General features: G+C 39.5%; 1 protein-coding gene across 1 annotated transcript in view; it reads left to right on the top strand.

The window, feature by feature from the left end:
• The first annotated feature begins 3,250 nt into the window (after window positions 1-3,250).
• CDH18 (cadherin 18) overlaps window positions 3,251-8,382 on the top strand; it is a 550,225-nt gene continuing 545,093 nt past the window's right edge. Inside the window, 1 exon segment of the mRNA XM_007532688.2 lies at window positions 3,251-3,465. The gene's annotated coding sequence lies outside the window, so the exon portion shown is untranslated.

The following is an 8,382-nucleotide window of genomic DNA, read 5'->3' as shown; positions in this document are numbered from 1 at the left end:
TAAATGAAATTTCAGGGCAAAATTAGCCATGAGATGACATTTTATTTATTTGTTTGTTTGTTTGCCTTCAGGGTTATTGCTGGGGCTCATTGCCTGCATTACGAATCCAGTGCTCCTGGAGGCCATTTTTCCCATTTTGTTGCCCTTGTTTTTACCCTTGTTGTTGTTGTTATTATTGTTGTCATTGCTGATGTTGTTGTTGGATAGGACAGAGAGAAATTGAGAGAGGAGGGGAGAGAAAGACACCTGCAGACCTGCTTCATGGCTGTGAAGCTACCCCCTGTGTGGGGGGGGCTGGAACCCAGATCCTAAACAGACCATTTCCCTGAGTTTCTCCTCTCTCTCACAGTTTAGCATTATAGTTTTATCTTTCTAGTTTCTGTACTCTGACAAACATAAATTGTGCATTTGATGCTCCTCTGTCAGCAGAGAAAAGGATTCTTATAACTCTCCTGAGGTAAAAGAAGTGGGGACCCAGGATCAGAAATGCCCACACTTCCTGTTGCAGAGATTCTCCCTGTAATAAATTCTGCTGACTGATGCACTGTCCAGTTTGGGGAAGTCATCTTTTCGCCCATCTACCCACCTAGCTTTCCCCAAGGTGCATGTTCCACATTGCTTCACTTTCTTCTTCTTTTTTTTTTTAACCCGAAAATAACAAGAGACACACTACAAATTGACAGCTTTTTCTTCCCCAGAGGAGGTTTGTATGGGTTCAGAATATCTAATTTTGGAAGACTTCTACATCCAGTGAACATTGCGTGGTTTGGTTGCGGAGACCCTAGAGTCCTTAATCTGAATTTGGTGTCATAGTTCCAAATCCTCCCCTGAGGTTAATAATGCTTTTTTTCTAAAAATGAATTTGTTTGTTTGGTGATGCTGACAAATCCCCCTGCATGTCATCTCACTCAGGAGCCAAGGTGCCTGTTGACTTCCATTGTGATTGGTCACTGGATGTGCTTATTATGGTCTTATCTAGGGAAAACCACCGAGGAAGGCTAGCAGGAACACATTTTGTTTTCAAGTGTGTCACTAGGATGCTCATTGCTGGTGTCTTAGCAGAAGCTTCAGCAGCACGCTGGCAAACACACATTTCATTTCGCTCAACTAGAAGCAGTCAAATAAACAGAGTTAAGCTTCTCTTGAGAATCTCATGATGGGAAAATGCAAAATTAAACTCCATGACCTCTTACAGACCACAAGTTCCTCTTTTATAGTCTCCTTAATTTTTTTTTTTCCACAACTATTCTTTCCCTATTCCTCACAGGACTTCTTCAACAGAAAAAAAAAATATTTGAACTGGACTTGTTTCAATAAGCAGCAGTGAATAAGAACTGAAGTATGGGCACTACATAAGAAGCAACCCATTTAAGTCAGAAGTTGTATGAAAAAGGACACACACATTTATCCTCTTATCAATGGATGCTATCGTTCCTGTACCACTTTTCTCTGACAATTTAGATTTTCATATTCTAATGGACTTCTAATAACTTCCTCAGGAGTAACTACGCTAGGGAAAGATCAGTACTTTCACTATCATAAAGGACTTGCTTTCTCACCGATTCTTTGTTGAATCATTTCCAAGTCCCAAACAGTATTAAGTCCTTCCATCTTGACCTCTCTTGAGCTAAATAAAGATAGTAACATATAACTGTAGTTACAAATATAGAAGTGTAATTTCCCATGGACGTCCTTTGCATTCATTCAAAATACACTTACCCAATGACCTTTCTTGAGAGAGAAGAAACAAAAAAGATGACTCAAAATTCACTTACCTTTACTCAGGTTTAGCACAGACTAGGCTTTTTAAAATAATGTTCACAAATGACCCTCTAAAGTGATGATAACTTTCCAGATGAGAGCAAAAGAGAACAAAGCATCACTCTGACCTATCAATGCTGGGACTTGAACTCAGCTTCCATAGCCATGCAAGGTTGGTACTCAACCAACTGTACTATATCCTGGACTACTGCCTCATAGGTTGTAAAGAGACTCCCCCATTTTCCCTTGAGATTCAGAAGCAAAGAAGTTTATAAAGGTTCTCCTATATAAGATAGTGCGGGGTTGGAGTCCTACCTGCTCTGTCATCCTACCTCTCAAGTCTTTCTGTACCACTGAACCTCCAAACCAGGGAATTTGCTGTATTAGTTAACCAAAGCTAGCAATGTTGCTATCCTAGAGATTGAAATTATTTAGGGTCTTCTCTGAGCCTCAATCTGTCTTCCAAGCAATAGTTGGGATAAGCAGCACATTGTTTCAAAAAAAAAATTCCTACACTTGTTTACTACACTATTTTAAGTGAGGATGCTTGATGTGCTTAATTAGTGAGTGTGTGGGTGACTTTGTTCTGGGGGAAAATGCTGAAGTGATTTCAGCTGCTCACATCAATTTCAAATAAGCCAATCAAACCTGAAATCTTGTTATCAACAGTCACGTACATTACAAATTATTTTAATTTATTCAGTAGCACGAAGAAAATGAGAAGTGCTGTGTGTGTGTGTGTGTGTGTGTGTGTGTGTGTGTATGTGTGTGTTAGTTTTCTTGGCATAAGCAAAGAGGGTTGGAAAGGCACTGCAGTTCCTATTTATCTTCTCAAATACAATGTTGACCTCCAGGAAGGCTCTATCTCCCATAGAAGCCCTCCTTGCCTTGAGCACTTTGGGGTAAGACATTAAAGGGCATCACTCAAGCTAAATCGCAGGGCTACCACCAGACTATGGATCACTGATGAATGAGCCAGCACTTGAATGTTTAGCAGGCTGTGACGACTTTGCACGCCGATGGGAAATTTATTACCAGCCTGCCACATCAGTGCCAGTGCCCTATCTGCCTTTTCTCATCTGCTCCCTCCTAGGTCGACTCCCACTCCTCCTTCTGACAGTCAGAGAGCCCTTCTCACTCCCCCCTCCCTCCCTCCCTCCTCCTCCCCTACCTGAAGCAGAGAACAGCTGTTCTCAACTCACGGAGTCCTGGATCTTTTTCTTTCTTTCTTTTTTTTTTTTCCCCCGGAGCCCTGGTACTAAAGATACGACAGCCTGGTCCAGGGTTATATTTTATGATTTAATTGTCGTGATTATTAATGGCATTGCTTTGCGCTTGACCTTGCTGAGAGTAGGGTGGGCTGAATGGGGGTCGTTGAAAGTGCTCTGGAACGTTTGGGTAGTCCCCTGAAGTATGCATGATGGAAGAAAGAAAAAAAAAAAAAAAAGGAAAGGCAGCAGCGGACAGGAGAGGAAGGAGGAGAGACGGAGAGGAGAGGATCAGGCGGCCGGGCTGTGCCAGCCAATCAGAGGCGCGCTCGGGAGCTGCAGAAGCCCGAGCCCAGAGCCCGGGGCTCCAGGAGCGCCCAGCCGCAGCCGGGGCTCTCGGCTGCAGCTGCTTTTCCTTCCCCAGCCCTGGGCAAGTCCCCTCCGTGCTGCTCCTGCCTTAAGTTTCCTTTCCACCACTAAGGGCCAGCCAGCCCAGGTAAGGCTTCTCTAAACAGCACTTTCCTCAGGAGCAAGGGGGCGAGAGATTCTGTGTAGTGGGTGGGCTTTGGTTTAACCGGCTCCCGAGTCCGAACAGATTCGGTGGCATCTGCTTCTCCGTTGGTTCTCCCCCCCCCCCCCCCGCCCCCCCAGAGCCTGTGTGATTTGCAAAGTTGCAGCTAAGGCTTCGGGAGGCTGGTTGCTACTGTGTTTTTTTTTTTTTTTAATGTTTGTATCCAGGAATGTTGCCATAGAGCCTGCGGAATGTGAGTCTGCTCATCTTGCTTGAGTCTCTGATTATGCTGTTCTGTGGCTGTGCTGGTATCTGCCCCTGCCCCTGAAGAAGTTGGGGAGGCTACTTTGCAAGGCACATTGGCAACCTGGTGGCAGCAAAACCCTTACCCTGGGGTTCTGTCTCGCGGTGAAAGTGAGGGGAAGCGTTGTCAGAGCAGAAGCAGGGACCTCTGAGATTGACATTTCGATGGTACTCTTTTAATTGTTGCCTTCCCAGTAGCCTCTAAAATTCTATGATAGCTGAGCACTGGAGCTGCAATAGAGAAGTGATCCCTGGCTCTTTCTCTTCTTTCCTTCTCCTTCCCTTCTCCGTGAATCGCTTCCTTGCATGCGTATTAAAGCTTAAGATGAAACTTTTACTTCTTTTAAAGGGCACCATTAATGATGCAGGAAAAGAAATTAGATAGGCTCCTGTGAACAGCCACACACTTTATTTGGTATATGCTTTTATATTTGTTAAGCTGGGTTCTTTTCCCTTCCTCAACTTACATACCTGATTTCTTTGAGTGGAAATATCCACTGTTATGTCTTTCTTTTCTTGTTTTGAAAACGGTAAAATGACACCATACACATGTTTATATGTATGTGTGTGCAGATGTGGAACTAGGAAAGCCTGTCATATGTAACAGGTGAAAACAATAGAATGTTATTATCTAGTCATTAAAGTATTCCTTCCTATCTATGTCTTGTAGTGAATAAACTTTCAGATTAATCAAGAGTAAATGAGATCCAGTATATGGGTGGTATATGTCTGGTATATGCCTGTTACGATTGCAGAAACAGTAAAATAAAAGCCTTAGCTATAATTTTATTATGTTCTTTGGCTTGCTCAGGTGATGGCATCACTGTTGGAGCTGAGAGAGACAGATCAGAGGAAGATTTTGTTGTGCAGCCAAAAAGAAATAGGAAGGAGAAAAAAGAAAACTATAGGCTCAGATTATGATGGAGAACCTTCATTTTCCACTCTGGGATCATCCATAGATTTTTTTCAAAGCAAGAAGCCTTCTTTCTGCAGTAACTCTTCTCTTCTGTATTACTGGACTTTCCTTATTAGGGGAAAAAACAACAACAACAACTATGTAATTCTCGGTCAAGAGAGGTTCAGACTAGGTCTTATGCATGCCTTGCTGCCTGTGGGAGGAGGAAGACAGGATCTAAGGATGTAATACTAGCAGAGAATGACTTTTGTAGCCTATCTCTCTGGTCCAAATTCCAGTCATCATTTCTTTCTTTCAGGCCTCCTGCTATGTACTTAATCCTGGACTTACTGATAAGAAATGAACATAGGTCCAGGCACTTATATACCTAGTAAGGCATTCATTTTAGGGCCCTCGGTGGATAAGTATGTTATGAACTGTAGTGTTGCTGATTTATCACAGAAGTAGTTAAAAGGAAGTAGTTAAAAACATAAAATTATACTAATTGTCAAATTCATTCTCGCATCATAACAGTGGATGGTAGAAATTCGGAATTTGTATTTATAGATGTGGTAGAAACATACATCAACACTGAAAATAGTCCAATAGGCAAACAGAATATAAGAGAAGAGGGAAGGTAAGTGACAGGAAAGTCTTGCTGTCACTACCCAGTGAATGTTGAATATAATTAGCTATAGCAGTTGCAGGCACGCTCAGTAGCAGCGCGTGCTTCAGTAAGTCTATATATTGTGCCAGTAGAAGTCTCCATGAGTGAAGTGATATCATATTAATGAATGTGTCCAGTATTTCAATTTTACATATTATTTAGGTGTACTGTACTATGTGTAGTGATATAAAATACATTTTTCATTAGCTTATATAAATAGCATTCTTAGAAACTATTTGTGTGTGTGTTCCAATAGATGTTACTTGTTTTGTATTTGAGTTCTTAAAGACTAGAATATAATATATTTGTGACTTGACAGAATCATCCTTTAGAATTTAAGTATATATATATATAGATCTAGGATAAAAACATATTGAATGATTGTCCTTAGAAAAAGTTTTCTTTTCTTGAGTTTGTAGATATGATGTCAAGAAATGAGAGAAATTTTGAAATATTAAAATCAATGTGAGATATATTACTTTTTAATAAGTAGAGAACTTCATGTACTTTGACTTGGTTAATTATATGTATTATATATGTTCTTTATACATGCATTACATATGTCTATGTAACAGTGGAGTTATGTTCTAGATTAGGATATAGCCTATGAAACAAAGCTATAGACCTATATTCTAAAGGACTATGTTGAACTATATTCTAGATTAGAACACTCCATTTTAGTACTATTAAAGTTTTGATCAATATCAATTTCATGTGCTGTCTCCTGTGTGCTGTGTAGGATACTTGGTATATTCTTCCTTTGTACACATTAGAGAGCAGAAACAGCTCCCCCAAAATATAACAACAAAAATTATTTCAAGGCAGTGTTAACTGTTCCCTAGGAGAGAAAAATTGCACCCTTCTTCCACTGAAAAACCACTGTTCTTGGCAAAACCAAAATATGGGTACAAAAAGGGGTGTGTACAGTCATGCAAGAAACTGCCTCTATAGATCTCACTTTGGGGGCTCCACTAGGCTTTTTCTTGCTTTGAGTGGGTTTCCACCTGTAGGTGTTTCATTAATTTATTTATATGACACTGTGGAAGAGCTTACCACTATTATTTGCCGCTGCAAACTGAGAGACTGGTATTATCAAGAGAAAATAAAACCTGATGGTGAGAACAACTTTCTCCATTTTTTTCACCAGGCGTGTCTTTAAGAAAACATTCTGATTCTCTTTGAAGTTGTTTTCTAAAATGCATTTAATTGTGATTTTCCTAGTAATGAATTTGACTTCTATAGACTCAACTACTTACTTACTAAGACATTAATATTATTTTTGAAATTATGTGTATCTTTGAGGTGTCAGGAGTGGTTATTCATTCTAGTGACTGTCTTTGTGTATGGACTAGATAACCATTCTTACAAGCTTCAGAAGTAAAAAGGAAACTATTTTGGGGTACAAGCAATAGTTCTTTGCTGCAGGTGATGAGTAGTAAAATAGGGAAAAGACTCAACTCAATTATTTGAAGACATCATAAAACCTGCATCTTTCACAGATTTCTTAAAGCATGCAAGTTATATAGATAGTGGTATACATAGGCCTTTTTTTTTTCCTCATCTGCAAAGGGTGGGAGTAAAATAATGCATGGTATTTAAATGTATTATAATTCATAAAGGTTTTACAGTGATGATAAATTGTGAGAGATTCACTCTCAGGCAGAAGTTGGAAAACAAGATCAGAAGAGAAAACACAAGTAGAACCTGAACTGGAGTTGGCATATTGCACCAAAGTAAAAGACTCTGGGGTGGGTGGGTGGGTGGAGGAGAATACAGATCCAAGAAGGATGACAGAGGACCTAGTGGGGGTTGTATTGTTATATGGAAAACTGAGAAATGTTATGCATGTACAAACTATTGTATTTACTGTTGAATGTAAAACATTAATTCCCCAATAAAGAAATCTCCCATAGTATCCATATTTATACTTTGATAGAAATGATAAACAGGGGGCTGGGTGGTGGTGCACCTGGTTGAGCATACCTGTTACAGTGCTCAGCAACCCGGGTTTGAGCCCCCAGTCCCCAACTACAGGGGAAAGCTTCACTCAGGAGTGGTAAAGCAGGTCTGCAGGTGTCTCTCTGTCTCTCCTTTTCTCTATCTCCCCCTTTGTTGTCGATTTCTGGCTGTCTCTACCCAATAAATAAACATAAATAATAAAAAAATGTAAAAAATATATAGTGGTCCGGGAGGTGGAGCAGTTAGGATAAAGCATTGGATTCTCAACCATGAGGTTCTGAGTTCGATCCCTGGCAGCACATGAACCAGAGTGATGTCTGGTTCTTTCCTCCTGTCTTTCTCATGAATAAATAAATACATTCTTTAAAAATAAATAAATAAATGAATAAAAATATATAAAAAAATAGATAGCATATAACTTGATATAGTCATTATTTAACGGTAACCATAATTACCAATTGGATAAGCACTCTGTGAATAAACTTATATCTACATTGAATTATAAAATTAAACATTTTAAGTCATAGTAATATGTAGGTTATATTCACGTATATGAATATTCTATTAGGTTGTGCATGTGTCATGTTATTTATCTGTGTGTAGACATGCACAGTCATGTGACTGGTCATTTAGCTCGATCCTGTTACTTCTCAATGGCATTATCCAAGACACCAAAAGTGCTATAAATAGATGTATCTAGGATAAACGCATTTGTCAATGAAACTTAAATGAACATAGATGCCATGTCAACCTGTGGCATCAGCATGATTTAAAGAGCGGGGAAATCAGTATAGCATAGGTGTGATAAAGTTCCTATTTACAGTTATGCCTGGTGGAAGTGAAAATTAATATGCTAGCTCAGAAAAATAATTTCCAATTCATTACCGGAGACAGAAAATGGCAGAATCGCTTTCTATACAACATCTGGGAATAAAACACTAGGGTATAAACCAAAGTAGGAGCATATGAAGAAATCCCTCAAGAGGTAAAATTAATTTAAGAATTGGAATCCATCTAAAATCTGTTAAGTTTATGGAAATCAAACACAGTATATTAAAACGGATTTGAAATTTCATTA

Source organism: Erinaceus europaeus, chromosome 5, assembly GCF_950295315.1.
Source record: "Erinaceus europaeus chromosome 5, mEriEur2.1, whole genome shotgun sequence".
Taxonomy (NCBI): domain Eukaryota; kingdom Metazoa; phylum Chordata; class Mammalia; order Eulipotyphla; family Erinaceidae; genus Erinaceus; species Erinaceus europaeus.
Note: the sequence above shows the minus strand (reverse complement) of the source record. Positions and strands in the feature narration are given on the sequence as shown.